Here is a 24,862-nt window from a genome sequence, read left to right as displayed (position 1 = left end):
GTGAAGGTGGTAAATTACCTTTTAATGGCATCAGACCGAGGCTCTGCATCTGTCCTCGTGCTCATAGACCTTAGTGCTGCTTTTGATACCATCGATCACCACATTCTTTTGGAGAGATTGGAAACCCAAATTGGTCTACACGGACAAATTCTGGCCTGGTTTAGATCTTATCTGTCGGAAAGATATGTTTGTCTCTATGAATGGTTTGTCCTCTGACAAATCAACTGTAAATTTCGGTGTTCCTCAAGGTTCCGTTTTAGGACCACTATTGTTTTCACTATATATTTACCTCTTGGGGATGTCATTCGGAAACATGATGTAAACTTTCAATGCTATGCGGATGACACACAGCTGTACATTTCAATGAAACATGGTGAAGCCCCAAAATTGACCTCGCTAGAAGCATGTGTTTCAGACATAAGGAAGTGGATGGCTGCAAACGTTCTACTTTTAAACTCGGACAAAACAGAGATGCTTGTTCTAGGTCCCAAGAAACAAAGAGATCTTCTGTTGAATCTGACAATTAATCTTAATGGTTGTACAGTCGTCTCAAATAAAACTGTGAAGGACCTCGGCGTTACTCTGGACCCTGATCTCTCTTTTGAAGAACATATCAAGACCATTTCAAGGACCGCTTTTTTCCATCTACGTAACATTGCAAAAATCAGAAACTTTCTGTCCAAAAATAATGCAGAAAAATGAATCCATGCTTTTGTCACTTCTAGGTTAGACTACTGCAATGCTCTACTTTCCGGCTACCCGGATAAAGCACTAAATAAACTTCAGTTAGTGCTAAATACGGCTGCTAGAATCCTGACTAGAACCCAAAAATTTGATCATATTACTCCAGTGCTAGCCTCCATACACTGGCTTCCTGTCAAAGCAAGGGCTGATTTCAAGGTTTTACTGCTAACCTACAAAGCATTACATGGGCTTGCTCCTACCTATCTCTCTGATTTGGTCCTGCCGTACATACCTACATGTACGCTACGCTCACAAGATGCAGGCCTCCTAATTGTCCCTAGAATTTCTAAGCAAACAGCTGGAGGCAGGGCTTTCTCCTATAGAGCTCAATTTTTATGGAATGGTCTGCCTACCCATGTCAGAGACGCAAACTCGGTCTCAACCTTTAAGTCCTTACTGAAGACTCATCTCTTCAGTGGGTCATATGATTGAGTGTAGTCTGGCCCAGGAGTGGGAAGGTAAACAGAAAGGCTCTGGAGCAACGAACCGCCCTTGCTGTCTCTGCCTGGCCGGTTCCCCTCTTTCCACTGGGATTCTCTGCCTCAAACCCTATTACAGGGGCTGAGTCACTGGCTTACTGGGGCTCTCTCATACCGTCCCTGGAGGGGGTGCGTCACCTGAGTGGGTCGATTCCCTGATGTGGTCATCCTGTCTGGGTTGGCGCCCCCCCTTGGGTTGTGCCGTGGCGGAGATCTTTGTGGGCTATACTCAGCCTTGTCTCAGGATGGTAAGTTGGTGGTTGAAGATATCCCTCTAGTGGTGTGGGGGCTGTGCTTTGGCAAAGTGGGTGGGGTTATCTCCTTCCTGTTTGGCCCTGTCCGGGGGTGTCCTCGGATGGGGCCACAGTGTCTCCTGACCCCTCCTGTCTCAGCCTCCAGTATTTATGCTGCAGTAGTTTATGTGTCGGGGGGCTAGGGTCAGTTTGTTATATCTGGAGTACTTCTCCTGTCCTATTCGGTGTCCTGTGTGAATTTAAGTGTGCTCTCTCTAATTCTCTTTCTCTCTTTCTTTCTCTCTCTCGGAGGACCTGAGCCCTAGGACCATGCCGCAGGACTACCTGACATGATGATTCCTTGCTGTCCCCAGTCCACCTGGCCGTGCTGCTGCTCCAGTTTCAACTGTTCTGCCTTATTATTATTTGACCATGCTGGTCATTTTTGAACATTTGAACATCTTGGCCATGTTCTGTTATAATCTCCACCCGGCACAGCCAGAAGAGGACTGGCACCCCACATTGCCTGGTTCCTCTCTAGGTTTCTTCCTAGGTTTTGGCCTTTCTAGGGAGTTTTTCCTAGCCACCGTGCTTCTACACCTGCATTGCTTGCTGTTTGGGGTTTTAGGCTGGGTTTCTGTACAGCACTTTGAGATATCAGGTGATGTACGAAGGGCTATATAAATAAAGTTGATTTGATTTGATTTGATACTAATGTAATTAAGTCAGTAACCACCAAATCAAATAAAAGGTCATTTGTCACATACTTCGTAAACAACAGGTGTAGACTAACAGTGAAATGCTTCCTTACAGGCCCTTCCCAACAATACTGAGAGAAAAAAAAGAGGAATAATAACACATTGCGTTTAACTAGGCAAGTCAGTTAAGAACAAACTCAAATGACAACCAACACCGGCCAAACTCAGACAATGCTGTGCCAATTGTGCACCACCCTATGGGACTCCCCATCACAGTTGGTTGTGACACAGCCTGGATTTGAACACAGGGTGTCTGTAGTGATGCCGCTAATACTAAGATGCAGCACCTTAAACCGCCGCGCCGCTGTGTATATAACTTTGCTATGTACACAGGGTACCAGTACCGAGTCGATGTGCAAGGGTACAAGGGAATTGAGGTAGAACGTAGAGGTAGGAATAGGGAATGGGCAATAGGATAGATGAACAGTAGCAGAAGCGCATGTGATGAGTCAAAAGAGTTTAGTGCAAATAGTCCGGGTAGCTATTGGTTAACTATCTATCTAGAGTTGAAGTTGACATACACCTAGGCCCAATACATTTAAACAGAGTTTTTCACAATTCCTGACATTTAATCCTAGTAAAAATGTACTTTATTTTAAGAATGTGAAATGTCAGAATAATAGGAGAGATAATTATTTATTTCAGCTTTTATTTCTTTCATCAGAAGTTTACATACACTCAATTAGTATTTGGTAGCATTGCCTTTAAATTGTTAAACTTGGGTCAAACGTTTCGGGTAGCCTTCCACAAGCTTCCCACAATAAGTTGGATGAATTTTGGCTCATTCCGCCTGACAGAGCTGGTGTCACAGAGTCAGATTTGTAAACTTTCTTGCTCGCACACGTGTTTTCAGTTCTGCCCACAAATGTTCTAAGGGATTGAGGTCATGGCTTTGTGATTGCCACTCCAATAACTTTGTTTTTGTTGTCCTTAAGCCATTTTGCCACAAATTCGGAAGTATGCTTGGGGTCATTGTCCATTTGGAAGATCCATTTGCAACCAAGCTTTAACTTCATGATTGATGTCTTGAGATGTTGCATCAATATATCCACTGAATTTCCCTACCTCATGATGCCATCTATTTGTGAAGGGCACCAGTCCCGCCTGCAGCAAAGCACCCCCACAACATGATGCTGCCACCCCCGTGATTCATGGTTGGGATGGTGTTCTTTGGCTTGCAAGCCTACCCCTTTTTCTTCCAAACAGTTATATTTTTGTTTCATCTGACCAGAGGACATTTCTCCAAAGAGTATGATCTTTGTCCCCATGTGCAGTTTCAAACCGTAGTCTGGCTTCTTCATTGTGGTTTTGGAGTAGTGGCTTCTTCCTTGCTGAGCGGCCTTTTGTTTGTACAGATGAACGTGGTACCTTCAGGCATTTGGAAATTGCTCTCAAGGATGAACCAGACTGATTACGTTTGATTTTCCCATGATGTCAAGCAAAGAGGCACTGAGTTTGAAGGTAGGCCTTGAAATAGGTACACCTCCAATTGACTTAAATTATGTCAATTAGCCTATCAGAAGCTTCTAAAGCCATGACATAATTGTCTGGAATTTTCCAAGCTGTTTAAAGGCACAGTCAACTTAGTGTATGTAAACTTCTGACCCACTGGAATTTTAAACATGTTGTCAATTCATAAGAATTTGTATGAAAAATGCACAGAGACCAGTCTTAAAGTCAACCAGCAGTGTTTATTCACGAGAGTACTGCCCATTATACATTTTACCACAGGTTATAAACTGAAAATGACGTCATTAGTTTTAGTACTAGCCCGTGTCATCTCCGCTCTAGTACAATGGCTGTATGGTTCTCACATGTCTCTCCCTATTAAGATAATATATGACCGAGCCAAGGCCAGCTTGTGTAGATAAGCCTTCTAGCCAGTCTGGCTATAAGTTCATTCATTTCTACCATGGTACAGACAGTCATTGTTCTAATTCTTGATTATATTTACACACATTATATTCAGTACTAGGATTAAAAAGAAAATTAATACATATACAGTAACATAATAGTATTCTGATTAGTACATATACAGTAACATAATAGTATTCTGATTAGTCAGTCCTGATTGAAATGTATACATAATTAGTCATTATTGATAAAAATTCCCTTAACACACACCAACTTTTATTAACAAAGAGACACAGACCTTCCCCTTAACCTTAAGCTACCATTCGGTCTTGAAGATGCTTAAAAAAACAGCTAGATGTATATTATCCATGTCCATGTTCAGCCACGACTCAGAGAAACATAAGACATTAAAGGTCTTCAGGTCCCGTTGATAGGGTAGTCTTGAACAGAGCTCATCTAGTTTTTGCTCTAGCGATTGTACGTTCGCCAACAGAATGGAGGGTAGAGCCGTCGTTGTCTCGCCAGGGAGCTCGCTCGTTTGCCTCTCTTGCTCCATTTCTTCCTCTTTCGAGTCCTGGGGATTAGGGCCTGGTCTGGAATAGGAAGTACATCCACAGCGGCCGACTATTTGAAGTATAAATCTCCATCTAAATCAAGGTTAGGAATCACTGATCTGATGATCAGAAGCTGTTTTCGGTCATAGGAAATCATGTTGGAAATATTACGTACAAAAAAAGTTATGATCAGAGTAAAAAAAAACTAAATAGCAAAATTGATCAGGAGCCCATAAGACACCAGCTATCAACTGCAGCGCTATCTTCACAATCAATGCATACAGCAGGCCTTCAGAGAACCAGAGGGAGAAGTGGGATGTTTGCTCTGAGACGAACATTTCCAAGTGCCATTCCGAACCGCTGCCATGTCATCGGCACTACTTGTGGGTGAAGTCTCCATTCTCCCGGGGCAGTTTCTCTTATGACAAGAAATCTGCCACCTCGTTCAACTCGCCTGGGAGATGGACAGCTCATAGGGAGGTCATATCAGGAGTTGTTGGGCCACCTGTAGGGACCGTACAGACCTCAATCCCCCTTGATGGTTGATGTTAAAAACTGTCGATGAATTGTCTGATCGTATCAGGACATGTTTATGTTTGAGAACAGGCAGAATGTGTTTCAGGGCTAGGTAAACTGCCAAGCGGGGGCACCACTCTCCACGTATAATCCTGTGTTGCTACACTGCTCCCCAGCCTGTTAGTGAAGCATCGGTCATCACTAGTTCCTGCCTTGACGGAATTGATCCGAAAGGGATACCTGTAGTCAGGTAGATTATCTTTCTCCACAGCTGCAGAGTAGAGTAGCACGCCCTTGTCACTCAGATTTAGGTGTTTCTGTTCCAAGCAGCAGTCCTGTGTGGCTCAGGTTGCTAGAGCATGGTGCTTGCAATGCCAGGATTGTGGGTTTGATTCCTACGGGGGACCAGTACGAGAAGAAAATGTAAGCACTCACAACTGTACGTGGCTTTGGATAAGAGCATCACTGTGTCACTGTGGAGGCCACCACAAGCATGCCTATCAGTTGTGGGAATGTTTGTACTTTCACCAATGTGTTCAACTGGAATTGTTGCAGAAGAATGCTGCACACCTTTATGGTGTGGGAGTTCAGAGTCATGCCAGTAAAAGTGCCCTTTTGGCTTGGAGTGAAGTTGCTCTTTTAGTTGTTCACGGTAAGACCCAGTGCGCGAGAGGGGATGCAGATGAGCCAGTCGTAGAGGTAGTTATTATTATTATTATTATTATATGAAAGATTATTAAATAATTGTAAGCTCAGGGCTGCACTCATGCATCTTGTGAAGACATGAGGAGCCAGGGAGAGGCCAAAGGGTAATACGGCAAACTGGTATGCCTGGCTTTGGAAGGCAAACTGGTATGCATGGCTTTGGAAGGAAAATTGGTATGCCTGGCTTTGGAAGGAAAACTGGTATGCCTGGCTTTGGAAGGAAAACTGGTATGCCTGGCTTTGGAAGGAAAACTGGTATGCCTGGCTTTGGAAGGCAAACTGGTATGCCTGGCTTTGGAAGGCAAACTGGTATGCCTGGCTTTGGAAGGCAAACTGGTATTCCTGGCTTTGGAAGGCAAACTGGTATGCCTGGCTTTGGAAGGCAAACTGGTATGCCTGGCTTTGGAAGGCAAACTGCAGGAAACGTCTGTGTTCCGGTAACACAGGTACATGAAAATAAGCTCTCTGTAAGTCCAAAGAACTGAACCATTCCCCTTCGGCTACAGTCTGGAAGACGTTGACCTTTCCAGATGTTGACTGTCTGTGAAAGTGGAGAACTTTACCAATGCAGGCCACTGTCTAATAAGCCTGTCACAGTAGGTCATCGGTGGCCCTGCACTGAGGTCTGGGGAAGCAGGCGTCATCCTTCAGAGCTTCAGCTCTGCTATGCATAGGCATATGGTCCTAACCATGTTGTTTTGCGTTGCGCATGGCAGATAGCATCCTACTGTCCTTGCCTTGGTGGGCGAGAACATGTGGGACGGCCCAGCATCTCAGAAGCTCCAAAAGAAAAGCCGGTGAAGGTGGCACACCGAACGGTGTAGGTGCCAGCATTCTTAAATAACGGGTTAGTGGCAGAGGCTGTGGCTTGAGAGCTCTAGCCTAGCTAAGACCGCAGGACAGCGCATAGTTAGTCAGAGCCTTGGAATGACTCTTCTGACCCATCCTTAGCATTGAAGCTGAATGGGTCCACAACACTGGTTGGCACTTCCCTCACCATGTTGGGCGTGTCATCATACTGGTCATTAAAGTGCCAGTTGGATGCCCGAGTTGAATGCCCAAGAGCAGGTCATCATCACAGCTATCTGAGTCGGTTATGACATATGTCGCGCAGCGAGAGTCGAGTTCAGTCAGTGGTCCTGATGATACCTTTCCAGCTAGCTAGTTTGTCCTTGTGGCTAGAAACTTCAGAAGTCTCAACTTGTCTGACTTCAATGCCATAGTTGTACATTTCAGTGAAAATCACTAGCCTGTAATCAATGTGCTTTAGCTGTAACCCTAGCCTGATAATGGTTACACTATATAGCTAATTCCCTCTCCTTACTGCAGCAAGCGGGAACTAAGGGCACCGTGCCCGGCATTGTTGTGTTGTCAGTTTGCAGCGTAAACTTTCTCCATTGAGCAGTAGACTGTACCACGTGACATTCAGATGGTTACTACCAATATTACAAGTTATTTCTCATGTAGACTGCTATCATACAAATAAAATCACGTTGGATGGAACAAATTTGCCACGTTAGCTACCGCCTGCTAAATGTGATAGCTTACAGATGCCCGGTGGGAAGCAACTCACATCGGCAAAGCACCCCGATACGACACCGTTGTACTGGTCATTCACACTGGCTTGTTACGTTAGCCAATTGCTTACATCCAGTTGGTTACCAATACTACAAGTTATTTCTCCCTTGCCCATTAAAATACACATCACTTTATATTACATGTTGTAATGCTCCGGGTGTCGTGGGTGTGGAGTCAAATGCAGGAGACAGAGAGTTCAATGCTGCGCGTCTTTTAATCGCACCAATGCACCACAGGGTGCTCACAAAAACGTTACGTTCCCAAAACACAGGGAAATCAAAATGTACAATGGGAAACAATCCCGACCGGACACTAACACGTGCCTATACCACAGAGCCGAAGGTTTACATAGAAATAATCCCGCACAACAACCAGGCGGGCCGGCTGTCTAATAAAGACAAACTAATTAAACATTCACAGGTGCTACCACTCAACATACAAGGAGGGGAAGGAAAAACAATCAGTGGCAGCTAATAGGCCGGTGACGACGACCGCCGAGCGCCACCTGCCCGGGAAAGGGAAACACCCTCGGTCGGACTCGTGACAGTACCCCCCCCCTGACGCGTGGCTCCCGCAGCGCGCCGACACCGGCCTCGAGGTCGCCCCGGAGGACGAGGCGCAGGGCGATCCGGATGGAGGCGATGGAAAATCCCTCAACATGGAGGGATCCAAGATGTCCCCCACCGGTACCCAGCACCTCTCCTCCGGACCGTACCCCTCCCAGTCCACGAGGTACTGCAGGCCCCTCACCCGGCGTCTCGAGTCCAGAATGGCCCGGATCATGTACGCCGGGGACCCCTCGATGACCAGCGGGGGGGGAGGGACCTCCGGTACCTCACTGTCCTGCAGGGGACCAGCTACCACCGGCCTGAGGAGAGACACATGAAACGAGGGGTTAATACGATAATAGGAAGGGAGTTGTAATTGATAACACACCTCGTTTATCCTCCTCAGGACTTTAAAGGGCCCTACACACTGCGGACCCAGCTTCCGGCAGGGCAAGCGGAGAGGTAGGTTTCGGGTCGAGAGCCAGACCCTGTCCCCCGGTACAAACACGGGGGCCTCACTGCGGTGGCGGTCAGCACTCCTCTTCTGCCGTCCACTCGCTTGTCGTAGAGATTCCTGGACGGCCCTCCAGGTCTCCTTGGAGCGCTGTACCCATTCCTCCACCGCAGGAGCCTCGGTCTGGCTCGGATGCCATGGTGCCAGGACCGGCTGGTACCCCAACACACACTGAAAAGGGGACACGTTAGTAGAGGAGTGGCGTAGTGAGTTCTGAGCCATTTCAGCCCAGGGAATGTATCGTGCCCACTCCCCTGGCCGATCCTGGCAATACGACCGCGGAAACCTACCCACCTCCTGGTTCACTCTCTCCACCTGCCCATTACTCTCGGGGTGATAACCGGAGGTCAGGCTGACAGAGACCCCCAAACGTTCCATGAACGCTCTCCCTACCCGGGACGTGAATTGGGGGCCCCGATCAGAAACGATGTCCTCCGGCACCCCGTAGTGCCGGAAGACATGGGTGAATAACGCCTCCGCAGTCTGTAGGGCTGTAGGGATACCGGGCAACGGGAGGAGACGGCAGGACTTAGAGAACCGATCCACAATTACCAGAACCGTGGTGTTCCCCTGAGACGGCGGGAGATCGGTTAGGAAATCTATGGACAGATGTGACCATGGCCGCTGTGGAACAGGGAGGGGTTGTAGCTTCCCTCTAGGAAGGTGCCTAGGAGCCTTACTCTGAGCGCACACTGAACAGGAGGAGACATAACCCTTAACGTCCTTAGCCAACGTAGGCCACCAATACCTCCCCTGAAGGCTCCCCACTGTCCTCGTCACCCCAGGGTGACCCGAGGAGGGTAGGACGTGAGCCCACCGAATCAGTTTGTCCCGAACACCAAGCGGCACGTACCTGCGCCCCGCTGGACACTGAGGAGGCGCGGGTTCAGCCCGTAACGCCCGCTCGATGTCCGAGTCCACCTCCCATACCACTGGGGCTACCAGCTTCGAGGCGGGAAGGATGGGAGTAGGTTCGGTGGACCCATCCTCCGTGTCATAAAGGCGGGACAGTGCGTCAGCCTTCACGTTCTGGGAGCCCGGTCTATAAGACAAAGTAAATCGGAACCGGGTGAAGAACATGGCCCACCTTGCCTGACGTGGGTTAAGTCTCCTAGCTGCCCGAATATACTCCAGATTCTGGTGGTCGGTCCAGATGAGAAAGGGGTGTTTAGCCCCCTCAAGCCAGTGTCTCCACACCTTCAGAGCTCTAACCACCGCTAGCAACTCCCGGTCCCCCACATCATAGTTACGCTCCGCTGGGCTGAGCTTCCTTGAGAAGAAAGCGCAGGGTCGGAGTTTTGGTGGCGTACCCGAGCGCTGTGATAGCACGGCACCCACCCCAGCCTCGGACGCGTCCACCTCCACTATGAATGCTAGAGAGGGGTCCGGATGCGCCAACACGGGCGCATCAGTAAACAGCGCCTTCAACTTGTTGAATGCTCCGTCCGCCTCTGCTGACCACTGCAAATGCACTGGGCCCCCCTTCAGCAGTGAGGTGATGGGAGCCGCTACCTGGCCAAAACCCCGGATAAACCTCCGGTAGTAGTTGGCAAAACCCAGAAAACGCTGCACCTCCTTTACCGTGGTCGGAGTCGGCCAATTACGCACGGCCCTAATGCGGTCACCCTCCATCACTACCCCCGAGGTGGAAATGCGATATCCCAGAAAAGAGACGGCTCGTTTAGAGAACACGCATTTCTCAGCCTTGACGTATAGGTCATGCTCCAGCAGTCTACCAAGCACCTTGCGCACCAGAGACACATGCGCGGTGTGAGTGGCCGAGTAGATCAGAATGTCATCGATATAAGCCACCACTCCCTGCCCGCACAGGTCCCTGAGAATCTCGTCTACAAAGGATTGGAAAACGGCTGGAGCATTCTTTAACCCATACGGCATGACGAGGTACTCATAGTGGCCTGATGTAGTACTAAATGCGGTTTTCCACTCGTCTCCCTTCCGAATACGCACCAAACTATACGCGCTCCTGAGATCCAGTTTTGTGAAGAACTGCGCTCCGTGGAACGATTCCACCGCTGTAGCGATGAGAGGTAGAGGGTAACTATACCCCACTGTGATGGCGTTTAGACCTCTATAATCGATACACGGACGCAAGCCTCCCTCCTTTTTCCTCACAAAAAAGAAACTTGAGGAGACGGGTGAAATGGAGGACCGAATGTACCCCTGTCCCAGCGCCTCCGTGACATATGTCTCCATTGCCAACGTCTCCTCCTGGGACAGCGGGTACACGTGACTCTTGGGAAGCGCAGCGTCTACCTGGAGATCTATCGTACAATCCCTTCCCGGTCGATAAGGTGGTAATTTAGTCGCTTTCACTTTACTGAAAGCGATTGCCAAATCGGCATACTCGGGGGGAATGCACACCGTGGAACCCTGGTCTGGACTCTCCACCGACGTGGCACCGATGGAAACTCCCAAACACCTTCCAGAACACTCCTCTGACCACCCCTGGAGAACCCCCTGTTTCCACGAAATTTTAGGATTGTGCCGGGCCAGCCAGGGAGTCCCCAGCACCACTGGAAACGCAGGCGAGTCAATAATAAAGAAACTTATACGCTCCCTATGATTCCCCTGCGTCACCATGTCCAGTGGGACCGTGGTCTCCCTGACCATCCCTGACCCTAATGGCCGGCTATCTAGGGAGTGCACGGGGAAAGGAGAATCTATCGGCACCAGCGGAACCCCTAACTTAAGGGCGAGTCCGCGATCCATAAAGTTCCCAGCTGCGCCTGAATCGACGAGCGCCCTATGCTGGGAAGAGGGAAAAAAGCGAAGGAAAAAAGTTAAGACAAACATGTGGCCAACAGGGGGTTCTGGGTGAGTTTGATGCTGACTCACCTGGGGTGACCGAGAAGCGTTCCGCCTGCCATCTCTACTCCCAGACGGACCCCCCCAGCACTGATCAGACGTGTGTCCTCTCCGACCACAGTTGGTGCAGGGAAGGCCTCCTCCTCCGGTACCCCTCGGCGCAGCCCCTCCCAACTCCATCGGAATGGGAGCGGAGGGGCTGGGTGGTGGAACGCACAGGACCCTCTCTGAACGCCCGCGGGCAGCCAGCAGATTATCCAGTCGAATGGACATGTCAATCAGCTGATCCAGTGACAGAGTGGTGTCCCGACACGCTAACTCCCGGCGGACATCCTCTCGGAGACTACACCTGTAGTGGTCCATGAGGGCCCTGTCGTTCCACCCAGATCCGGCTGCCAAGGTCCGGAACTCCAGCGCGTAATCCTGGGCGCTCCTCATCTCCTGCCTGAGGTGAATTAGTCGTTCTCCCGCCGCTCGGCCATCTAGAGGGTGATCAAACACGGCGCGGAAGCGACGGGAAAACTCTGGGTAGTGCTCCCGCGCTGAGTCTGGACCATTCCAGACCGCGTTCGCCCATTCCAGGGCACGACCCGTGAGGCAGGAGATGAGGACACTCACCCTCTCTTCTCCTGAGGGAGTGGGTCTGATGGTGGCCAGGTATAGCTCCAGCTGGAGCAGAAACCCCTGGCAACCCGCCGCCGCTCCATCATAAGCCCTCGGTAGCGTCAGACGGAGGGTGCTGGAGTCGGGAGATGGGGAGTCCGGAACCGTGGGTGCCGAAGGTGGAGAGAGGAGCCCACTCCTCTCCCATCTGTCCATTCTCTCCATCACTTGATCCATCGCGGATCCGATCCGATGAAGGACGGTGGTGTGGTGGAGAACCCGTTCCTCCATCGATGGGAGAGGGTTGGCTGCTGCTCCTGCTGACTCCATCAATTTGATAGGTGCGGGATTCTGTAATGCTCCGGGTGTCGTGGGTGTGGAGTCAAATGCAGGAGACAGAGAGTTCAATGCTGCGCGTCTTTTAATCGCACCAATGCACCACGTTACGTTCCCAAAACACAGGGAAATCAAAATGTACAATGGGAAACAATCCCGACCGGACACTAACACGTGCCTATACCACAGAGCCGAAGGTTTACATAGAAATAATCCCGCACAACAACCAGGCGGGCCGGCTGTCTAATAAAGACAAACTAATTAAACATTCACAGGTGCTACCACTCAACATACAAGGAGGGGAAGGAAAAACAATCAGTGGCAGCTAATAGGCCGGTGACGACGACCGCCGAGCGCCACCTGCCCGGGAAAGGGAAACACCCTCGGTCGGACTCGTGACACATGTTTTAACTACTGCCATGATGATGTTGTTGCCAGCTAGCCAGCCCATTAAAATATTGGTAGCTGGGAAGAGCTCATCAGGACAACTGACTGAAGCGAATCCATTCCACTCCACACTCGACTCTCAGCTGCGCTACATACTTCATCAATTTGGGCACCAGGCTTGTTTCCCGTATGAAGTAGATTGGACAAATGTTTCAAATTTCCACTCTGTTTGCAATCACCTGACCATTTGCAATCACATTGCATTCACTGTGCAAGCATCCTGTTTTTATGTGGAAAACAACAAATATATATATATATATATATATTTTTTTTTAAAATTTATTTTGGACAACAAAATATATATTTCATAGGCCATATTAATAACCATTACTTTCTGTAGCGTCAGATTACTCTAATTGTGTTCTGAAACATGTTAGTTGCTGTCATCTATATTGTAAATACACTACGTGACCAAAAGTATGTGTACACCTGCTCGATTAGGCCTGGCTCACATTCAGCGTTCCAATTCATCCCAAAGGTGTTCGATGAGGTTTAGGCCAGGGCTCTGTGAAGACCTGTCAAGCTCTTCCACACCGATCTCAACAAACCATTTCTGTATGGACCTCGCTTCGTGCACGAGGGCATTGTCATGCTAAAACAGGAAAGAACCTTCCCCAACCTGTTGACACAAAGTTGGAAGCACCAAATCTACTAGAATGTTATTATATGCTGTAGCGTTAAGATTCCCCTTCACTGGAACTAAGGGCCTATCCTGAACCATGAAAAACAACCCCAGACCATTATTCCTCCTCCATCAAACTTTACAGTTGGCACTATGTATTCGGGTAGGTAGCATTCTCCTGGCATCCACCCAACCCGGATTCGTCCGTCAGACTGCCAGATGGTGAAGCATGACTCCTCACTCCAGAGAACACGTTTCCACTGCTCCAGAGTACAACGGAGGCGAGCATTCCACCACTCCATCCGACTCTTGGCATTGTGTATGGTGATCTTAGCCTTATGGAAACCCATTTCATGAAGCTCCCGACGAACACTTATTGTGCTGACCTTGCTTCCAGAGGCAGTTTGGAACACGGTAGTGAGTGTTGCAAACGAGGGCAGATCATTTTTACGTGCTACGCGCTTCAGCACTCGGCGGTCCCAACACTTTTTACAGGAAACTATATAGCTCTAAGTGCTCTCAGGAATCCAGGGGAACTTAAATCCGTTTTACCAAATTTCCACCAGCATGTTAATGCAACCAGAGGGGGAAAAACTCTAGACCACCTTTACTCCACACACAGAGACGTGCGCAAAGCTCTCCCTTGCCCTCCATTTAGCAAATCTGACTATAATTCTTTCCTCCTGATTCCTGCTTACAAGCAAAAACTAAAGCAGGAAGCACCAGTGACTTGGTCAATAAAGAAGTGGTCAGATGAAGCAGATGTTAACTACAAGACTGTTTTGCTAGCACAGACTGGAATATGTTCCGGGATTCTTCCGATGGCATTGAGGAGTACAACACATCAGTCACTGGCTTCATCAATAAGTGCATCGATGATATCGTCCCCACAGTGACTGTACGTACATACCGCAACCAGAAGCCATAAATTACAGGCAACATCTGCACTGAGCTAAAGGGTAGAGCTGCCGCTTTCAAGGAGCAGGACTCTAACCCGGAAGAAATCCTGCTATGCCCTACGATGAACCATCAAACATGCAAAGCGTCAATACAGGACTAAGATTGAATTGTACTGCACTGGCTTCGATGCTCGTCAGATGTGGCAGGGCTTGCAAACTGTTGCAGACTACAAAGGGAATCACAGCCGCGAGCTGCCCAGTGACACGAGCCTACCAGACAAATTAAATTACTTCTATGCTCCATTCGAGGCAAGTAACACTGAAACATGCATGAGAGCATCAACTGTTCCCGACGACTGTGTGATCACGCTCTCTGCAGCCGATGTGAGTAAAACGTTTAAACAGGTCAACATTCACAAGGCCACAGGGCCAGACAAATTACCAGGATGTGTACTCCGAGCATGCGCTGACCAACTGGCAAGTGCCTTCAATTACATTTTCAACCTCTCCCTGTCTGAGTCTGTAATACCAACATATTTCAAGCAGACCACCATAGTCCCTGTGCCCAAGAACACTTAGGTAACCTGCCTAAATGACTACTGACCCGTAGCACTCACGTCTGTAGCTATGAAGTGCTTCAAAAGGCTGGTCATGGCTCACATCAACACTATTATCCCAGAAACCCTAAACCCACTCCAATTTGCATACCTCCCTAACAGATCCACAGATGATGCCATCTCTATTGCACTCCACACTGTCCTCTCCCACCTGGACAGAAGGAACACCTATGTGAGAATTATGTTCATTGACTATAGCTCAGCGTTCAACACCATAGTGCCCTCAAAGCTCCTCACTAAGCTAAGAACCCTGGGACTAAACACCTCCCTCTGCAACTGGATCCTGGACTTCCTGACGGGCCGCCCCCAGGGAGTAAGGGTAGGTAACAATGCTGATCCTCAACACGGGGGCCCCTCAGGGGTGCATGCAGTCGCCTCCTGTGCTCCCTGTTCACTTGTGACTGCAAGGCCAGGCACAACTGCAACACCGTCATTATGTTTGCCGATGACACAACAGACCTGATCACCGACAACAAAGAGACAACCTATAGGGAGAAGGTCAGAGACCTGGCCGTGTGGTGCCAGGACAAAACCCTCTCCCTCAACGTGATCAAGACAAAGGAGATGATTGTGGACTACAGGAAAAGGAGGACCGAGCACGCCCCCATTAACAGGGCTGTAGTGGAGCAGGTTGAGAGATTCAAGTTCCTTGGTGTCCACATCACAAACAAACAAATATTGTCCAAGCACACCAAGACAGTCGTTAAGAGGGCACAACAAAACCTATTCCCCCTCAGGAGACTGAAAAGAAAGGTCCTACAGCTGCACCATCGAGAGCATTCTGACTGGTTGGATCACTGCCTGGTATGGCAACTGCTCGGCTTCCGACCACAAGGTACGACAGAGGGTTTTGCGAACGGCCCAGTACATCACTGGGGCCAAGCTTCTTGCCATCCAGGCCTCTATACCAGGCAGTGTCAGAGGAAGGCCCTAAAAATAGCCTCGCTATTGTTATTTTACTGCTTTAATTGTTTGTCACTTTTATTTCTTCTTCTTCATTTTTTTAGGTATTGTTCATTTATTTTTTAACTGGACTGTTGGTTAGGGTTTGTAAGTAAGCATTTCACTGTAAGGTCTACACATGTTGTATTCGACTAGATGGTAACTGTACAAGTATGTTTGTGGTGTTTGCTTTATCTCTTTTAAAAGTACGTTTGTGATAATGGAAGAAGTTTAAAAAGTTTAAAGAAAGGCAGTGACATATAGTCAAAGTTAAATGTTGTAAATGAATTAATCTGATTACTTTGTTAGACTACTATATCAACCTTATTACTTTGGATTATGGGGCAGATAAATAGCAAAAAATGTTTCAACTACAGTTGTTGCGAGTAAAAACTGAAAGAAGAAAGACAAAGTGAATTTCTGTCAGATAGGAATAAAAGGCAGGATCATGTGGACAACACTCTTAGGAAAGTAAAGCAACTCTGAATCCTTCATGCTGTGGGTTTCAGATCAATAGATGCACCATTTACTTTTGTAAAACATTCAGTGTAAATTTAGTTTGATTTTAGTTGAATGATGATGTAATAATTATAATTTTGGGGTTATTATTTGGGGAAAGAAAAATGATTGTACAGCTAGTGATGACAACTCTTTAAAAGTATTTTTGTGGTAGTTGAAAAACTATGCAGAATAGGTTTTTATGTAAACCTACTGATAACTAGCTGTAATTACAGTATATCTAATAAACAACCTCTTAAGGCTAACCGTGATCACTGAATGGTACATTTCCAGAAGAAAATGTGGTATGCATGCTAGCTTGTTTTAAAGTATCCATGATTTTGAAAAAAATTATAGTAGTGGTAATGTCTGCAGTAGTAATGGTGGTGGTTGGTTATAGTTGAAAAAGTAGATCATGAAAATATTGATTAATTGGTTGATAGGATAGGAAAGACTGAACATGTTAAAGTTGGTAAAGTGTCTCTTGCATGAACGGTTCAATGCTAAAAAATATTTTGGGTGGGTAATATATGCAAATTTATGCACATTTAAGTAGTTATAATTTTTAGTGCAGACCAGAGCTAGTGCGAACCAAAGCTAGCTGGCTAAGCCCAGGACCAGAGCTGGACCAGAACTAGTGCAGACCAAAGTAGTAGTTGTGGTTGGTATTTGTGGTCAATAGTTGTGGTCAGTAGTTGTGTGGTTGTGTTCCAGGTTCTTTGGACCATACAGTATGGACCTTTTCAGTTGTTGTGTGGTCAGTACTTGGGTTGTCAGTAGTTGTGTGGTTGTGGTCAGTAGTTGTGGTCAGTAGTTTGGTGGTCAGAGTACATTTGTGTGGTTGTGGTCCAGGTTCTTTGGGCCCTACAGTATGGACCTGGTCAGTAGTTGTGGTCAGTATTTTTGTGGTCAGTTGCTTTGGTAAGTAGTTATGTGGTCTGTAGTTGTGTGGTTGTGGTCATTAGCTGTGATCAGTAGCTGTGGTCAGCAGTGGTCATTAGCTGTGGTCAGTAGTTTTGTGGTTGTGGTCAGTAGTTGTGTGGTTCAGTAGTTGTGTGGTCAGTAGTTGTTGTCAGTGGTTGTGCGGTTGTGGTCAGTAGTTGTGTAGTTGTGGTCAGTAGCTAGTTGTGGTTAGTAGTGGTCAGCAGGTTTGTGGTTGTGGTCAGTAATTGTTGTTCAGTAGTTGTGGTCAGTAGTTGTGTGGTTGTGGTCAGTAGTTGTGGTTAGTAGTTGTGGTCAGTAGTTTTGTGGTTGTGGTCATTAGCTGTGATCAGTAGCTGTGGTCAGTAGTGGTCAGTAGTTGTGGTCAATAGTTTTGTGGTCAGTTGTTGTGTGGTCAGTAGTTGTGGTGAGTGGTTGTGTGGTTGAGGTCAGTAGTCGTGTAGTTGTGGTCAGTAGCTAGTTTGGTTAGTAGTGGTCAGTATGTTTGTAGTTGTGGTCAGTAGTTGTGGTTCAGAAGTTGTGGTCAGTAGTTGTGTGGTTGTGGTCAATGGTTGTAGTCATTAGTTGTGGTCAGTAGTTGTGTGGTTGTGGTCTGTAGTTGTGGTCAGTAGTTTTGTGATTGTGGTCAGTAGTTGTGGTTCAGAAGTTGGGGTCAGTAGTGTGGTTGTGGTCATTAGTTGTTGTCAGTGTCTAAACTACAGTTGTGTGTGAAAAAAGAAGTGCGCTGAGAAGTGATTGGGTAAAATATGAAGCTAGTGAACGAAGGCCGCTTCGCTCTATCCAATCAGAGCAGCAGGATCAACGGTCAGCCCGCCCTTCTCTTCACAGACAGGCAACCTAGCCAGTTGAGTCATTTAGAGCACGAGGCACCATCCTGAGAAGGAGGAGAAGCTCGTGATCAATATAAATATTTTAATGTATCGTTCCAGGTCGTCCAGCCTGGGGAAACATTACAAATGTGCTCTGTATCCTTCCAGGTCGTCCAGCCTGGGGAAATATTACAAATGTCTCTGTATCCTTCCAGGTCGTCCAGCCTGGGGAAACATTACACATGTTCTCTGTATCCTTCCAGGTCGTCCAGCCTGGGGAAACATTACAAATGTTCTCTGTATCCTTCCAGGTCGTCCAGCCTGGGGAAACATTACAAATGTTCTCTGTATCCTTCCAGGTCGTCCAGCCTGGGGAAACATTACAAATGTTCTCTGTATCCTTCCAGGTCGTCCAGCCTGGGGAAACATTACAAATGTTCTCTGTATCGTTCCAGGTCGTCCAGCCTGGGGAAACATTACAAATGTTCTCTGTATCGTTCCAGGTCGTCCAGCCTGGGGAAACACTACAAATGTTCTCTGTATCGTTCCAGGTCATTTCTGGTCATGCAATAATGTAGTTATTTTTTTCAGATACGTCTTCATGAAATCGTATTCTTTCAAAGCCATTTTAGCTGTTGCGCTAGCTGTTCGGTCTGAAACAGATTTACAAGTCATGGGAATTTGTCAGCTATGAAGACATCTCCCTCTGATGCATGTGTTGCTAGGCAACCACACTGTAGTTGCTTTGACAGGCTTGCTCCCTCCATGGCTAAAGCCAGTGTGAGAAACTTGTTAACAAACTGCACTCAGCTAACAAACTTCATACTGCACTCTGACCCAAAAAACGTATTTGCTAGATTCATGTTAGTTTTGCTAGACAAAGCAAGGAAACTTCAAAATGTGATACAGTTTTATTGGAATTTGCAGCTCAGATTTGAAAAGCAGAGAAATTGAATGATATTCTATATGCTCTAAATTTTGTCTGACTTTTGGGCGAGTGGTCAAAATCGGAGGTTGTTTGGAAAAAGCTGGCAAAAATGTGTTCATGCAGTTATTAAAACAGCTGTAATGTTGGATTAGTAACAGATTATTCTGTTCCAATTTCCATGTTGAATAGCAGGGAAGTAGATCAATATGTCATATCCTCTAACATTTTGTCTAGTTTGTTTGGAAAAGTGGTCAAAGTAGCTGATTTGTGTCAAAAGTTCCAATGTTGCATTTACAGTGAATGGAATGTTGGAAGTGATAATGTCACAATGGGGCCTTTAGAATGCTAAAAAAAAGTACCATTAATGTGAATGAAGATGGACAAAAAGCGTAATAGTTTAAAAAGTATAGAAGTTGTATGTAAGCAACTCAATCCAGACCACTCCACATGTTTTAGAGTTTGAACAATGTTTTAGCGGTCCTATGTGTAGCTGGTGTAGAGAGTCAGGCACAGGACAGCAGATATGAGTAATCATAGTGTCGTGTCTTCGCTATCATTAAACCAAAGACATAGTTTTTATCAAAGATTCTCTGTAATTAGTATTACGCAATTAGACTGATTAATCATGTAACCGTAATTACTAGGAAGTCAGGGCACCAAGGAAAAATATTCAGATTACAAAGTTATCATTTCCTAAAATAGCTTTTCAGATATTTTATCTGATCAATTAGTCTTCGAATTAATTAATTATTTACTTTACCTCACGTTAGTCTCATTCCAAATGTCGTAAATTGTTGGTTATCTGCACGAACCCAGTCTTCACTATGAGTCATCCATACATCAATTGTCTTAAATAATTTATTTATTACTAACTAAGTAATTCACAGAAATGCATCAACAAACAAACAAACAAGTTAAATGTGGTTACATGAAATGAGAATGTGCCCTAGTGGGCTAAACCGGCATGGCGGCTTGTTAGACAAAAGGGGAAGTGGGAGTCGACTACAAAGTGATAATTATAACAATTGAAATGCTAATCCTTTGCACATGAACGCTCACTCATTCGGGAACAATTGCAATCAATATATATATTTACGCTCAGTGTATCATCTTGATCGCTGGTGAAAAGTTAATTTATTTTGTAGAATTGTCTGTCTCTCTCTCTCTCTCTCTCTCTCTCTCTCTCTGTTGTGGTTATAGTGGATTGTTCAGAGTGACATTCATTCCTTTCGTTATAGAATAGATGTTTCGGCGGTTGTCGTTCAATGATACCGAATTCCTAGCTGCAGACTAGTAATTAAAATCAAAGACTTGTTCTTATTCTGTCGGTATCGATAGTCTAAGAGTTTAACCACGTGGTACGGTTAAAAGATTCAGCAATGGTCTGCAACCTTTTGACCTCCCTTGATTGAGAGAATCATGGTCTGCAACCTTTAGCCATCTCGTAATTGAGGTAAGCTCGGTCTGCTGATCGAAATCCCGAGTGGGGGTTTTATTCGGAAGGGCCGAAAAAGGGCTGTCCCAGGAGGCCTGACCCTAACTGGGCTCGGGCTGTCCTCTGATTTAGTTCAAATCAAAAGGGAATTGTATTTTTCTTCATTAAACAGTCCAAAATCATTACACAATTATACAAAAAGTATCATACTCACTCATTCATCTTATACAACAATTAGATGTAAACCTCATATCTGAGGCTATTATTTAAACAGCGTTATGGTAATGTGGCCACACCGTCTCCCATGAGCTTCCCCAAATTGTGACGAACAGACCAGTTCGTAGCTGGATTCTTCACCGATCTTTTATACTTTCTCCAGAACATGAAATTTGTTCGTACCTCAAGTTCTGTGAGGAGGAAGGAATTCCTTTGTCCTCCATGAAACTTTACTCTGCCTCTTATACTGTGTGTCCATGAGGAGATCCTCAGGAATTTATGACGTCTCTCTGACCACAGCAACCTAGTTGAAGGAGGCAAGGGGGAGGCAGGGAGATGTGGCTTGCTATACCCAAAGAGGCCAACGTCATGACAATAGTACAATAGTACTCAAAAAATACAAATATACAAGGCAACAATGATAGCTCACAAACACGGACTGAATTACAATAAACAATCACTCACGAACACAACATGGGGATCAGAGGGTTAAATAGTAAACAAGTAATTGGTTGAGTGAAGCCAGGTGTGATAAGACAAAACTGAACAAATGGAAAATGAAAAATGGAATGGCGGTGGCTAGAAAGCCGGTGACGTCGACCGCCGAACGTCGCCCGAACAAGGAGAGGGACCGACTTCAGCGGAAGTCGTGACAGGTGTTTCTGGCTTAAACGGTGTAAGAGGAGTAGCATTCCAAATAATTATAATTATAAGAAAAACAAGCACAGTACGTCGAATATTTAAAGTGGGGACTCTTGCTTCACAAGCCTCATTAATAATAATAATAAGTATTTTGAATATTTAAAGTGGGGACCCCATTAATGAATCCCCAGGTATTAATGGAATTACATCAGAATTGTATCAGTTATTCTCTGAACAAGTAGCTCCCTTCCTACTTGAAGTCATTCTAGAGAGTATTAAAAACAATGTTCTCCCTCCTACAACAAATTAAGGTTTATTAACACGGATCCCTAAGCCAAAAACATCCTGGCTTCTCATCAATAACTGACGTACAATTAGTCTTCTTAATAATGACTATAAGATATTAACCTTACTAGTGTCAAAGATAATTAAAGAAGTCCTGGACGCAATCATTGATGAGACACAGACATATCTCTAACCATATCAGAATAGTATTAGACATACTTGACTATGCAGACCTAATAACTGAGGATAGCTGTATGTTTTTATTTAATGCATTGGACACAGTAGACACAGTTCCTCTTCTTACTCCCTTAAGTAATTTCGCTTCGGGGACTTTTTCTGTAGGTCTATTAAGACTCTATACAAATAGTAACAGCTCTATCAAACTAAAACCTAGCACTTCACCTAGATTTGAGAGGAATTAGGCAGTGTTGTCCTATCTCACCATATCTGTTTTTATTAGTCACCCAACTTCTTACATAATCTACTAATAATAGTCCTGTAGAAGGTATTTCCATAGCTGGTAAATAAATGATTATAAGCCAGCTGGTTTACAATGCTACACTTTTTCTGAAAGACTAGTCGATTCCCATATTGATCAATGTGATAGACCAGATGCTCTGGAAAAGGATTCTGTTTTAACATGAATAAATGCGAACTCATGGCAGACAAAGATTCTGTGACACCCTCATATTGTGGTATTTCACTGAAAGAAGAACTTACATATTTAGGCATAACCTTTACCATGGATAAAAAACATCTAGTCTTCCTAAATGTTAACCCAAGAAGAAGCTAAATCAATGGCTACAGTTGGACTTACAGTATCTTTAAAAGGAAGAGTCCTAATAACCAAGACTGAGGGTATCTCTAGACTAACATATGCTGCTTTATCTTTATATATTGATAATAAAATGAGCAAAGAGATGCAGCGCCTTCGTAAAGTATTCAGACCCCTTGACTTTTCCCACATTTTGTTACTTTTCAGCCCTATTCTAAAATGTCAAAAAATGTTTCCCACTCATCAATCTACACACAACACCCAATAACGACAAAGCAAAAACAGGTTTTTAGAAATGTTAGCAAAAAAAACAAAATACCAAACTCAAATATCACATTTACATAAGTATACAGACCCTTCACTCTGTACCTTTGGCAGTAATTACAGCCTCGAGTCTTCTTGGACTCAAGCTTGGAAAACTGGTATTTGGGGAGATTCTCCCATTCTTATCTGCAGATCCTCTGAAGCTCTGTCAGGTTGGATGTGGAGGGTATCTGCACAGCTATCTTCAGGTCACTCCAGAGACGTTCAATCGTGTTCAAGTCCGGGCTCTTGCTGGGCAACTCAAGGACATTCAGAGACTTGGTCCGAAGTCACTCCTGCATTGTCTTGTCTGTGTGCTTAGGGTTGTTGTCCTGTTGGAAGGTGAACATTCACCCCAGTCTGAGGTCCTGAGTGCTCTGGAGCAAGTTTTCATCAATGATCTCTCTGTACTTTGCGCCGTTCATCTTTCCCTCTGTCATGACTAGTCCCAGCTGCTGAAAAACATCCGCACAGCATGATGCTGCCACCACCATGCTTCGCCGTACGGATGGTGCCAGGTTTCCTCCAGACGTGATGCTTGGCATTCAGGCCAAAGAGTTCAATCTTGGTTTCATCAGTCCAGAGAATCTTGTTTCTCATGGTCTGACAGTCTTTTAGGTGCTTGTTGGCAAACTCAGAGTGGGCTGTCGTGCCTTTAACTGAGGAGTGGTTTCCATCTGGTCACTCTACCATAAAGGCCTGATGGAGTGCTGCAGAGATGGTTGTCTTTCTGTTAGAGTGACCATCGGGTTCTTGGTTACCTCCCTGACCAAGGCCCTTCACCCCCGATTGCTCAGTTTTGCCATCTGGCCAGCTCTAGGAAGAGTCTTGGTGGTTCCAAATTTCTTCCATTGAAGAATGATGGAGGGGACCTAGTGGACCTTCAACGCTGCCAACATACTTCGACCTCATGGCTTGGTTTTTGCTCTGACTTACACTGTCAACTGTGAGACCTTATATAGACAGGTGTGTGCCTTTCCAAATCATGTCCAATCATTTGATTTTACCACAGTTGGACTCCAATCAAGTTGTGCAAACATCTCAAGGATGATCAATGGAAACACCTGCACTCAATTTCAAGTCTCATAGCAAAGGGTCTGAATATGTTTTTCTGTTTTATATTTTTATATATACATTTGCAAAAATGTATAAAAACCTGTTTTCGCACTGTAGACCAGATGCTTTTTAACTGTAGACCAGATGCTTTTTAACTGTAGACCAGATGCTTTTTAACTGTAGACCAGATGCTTTTTAACTGTAGACCAGATGCTTTTTAACTGTAGACCAGATACTTTTTAACTGTAGACCAGATGCTTTTTAACTGTAGACCAGATGCTTTTTAACTGTAGACCAGATGCTTTTTAACTGTAGACCAGATGCTTTTGAACTGTAGACCAGATGCTTTTGAACTGTAAACCAGATGTTTTGAACTGTAGACCAGATGCTTTTTAACTGTAGACCAGATGCTTTTGAACTGTAGACCAGATGCTTTTGAACTGTAGACCAGATGCTTTTTAACTGTAGACCAGATGCCTTTTAACTGTAGACCAGATGCCTTTTAACTGTAGACCAGATGCCTTTTAACTGTAGACCAGATGCTTTTTAACTGTAGACCAGATGCTTTTTAACTGTAGACCAGATGCTTTTTAACTGTAGATCAGATGCTTTTTAACTGTAGACCAGATGCTTTTTAACTGTAGACCAGATGCTTTTTAACTGTAGACCAGATGCTTTTTAACTGTAGACCAGATGCTTTTTAACTGTAGACCAGATGCTTTTTAACTGTAGATCAGATGCTTTTTAACTGTAGACCAGATGCTTTTTAACTGTAGACCAGATGCTTATTAACTGTAGACCAGATGCTTTTTAACTGTAGATCAGATGCTTATTAACTGTAGACCAGATGCTTTTTAACTGTAGACCAGATGCTTTTTAACTGTAGACCAGATGCTTATTAACTGTAGACCAGATGCTTTTTAACTGTAGATCAGATGCTTTTTAACTGTAGACCAGATGCTTTTTAACTGTAGACCAGATGCTTATTAACTGTAGACCAGATGCTTTTTAACTGTAGATCAGATGCTTTTTAACTGTAGACCAGATGCTTATTAACTGTAGATCAGATGCTTATTAACTGTAGACCAGATGCTTATTAACTGTAGATCAGATGCTTATTAACTGTAGACCAGATGCTTATTAACTGTAGATCAGATGCTTTTTAACTGTAGACCAGATGCTTTTTAACTGTAGACCA

Source organism: Oncorhynchus mykiss, chromosome 28 (genome assembly GCF_013265735.2).
Source record: "Oncorhynchus mykiss isolate Arlee chromosome 28, USDA_OmykA_1.1, whole genome shotgun sequence".
NCBI classification, from domain to species: Eukaryota; Metazoa; Chordata; class Actinopteri; order Salmoniformes; family Salmonidae; genus Oncorhynchus; species Oncorhynchus mykiss.
This window is presented reverse-complemented; position numbering follows the sequence as displayed.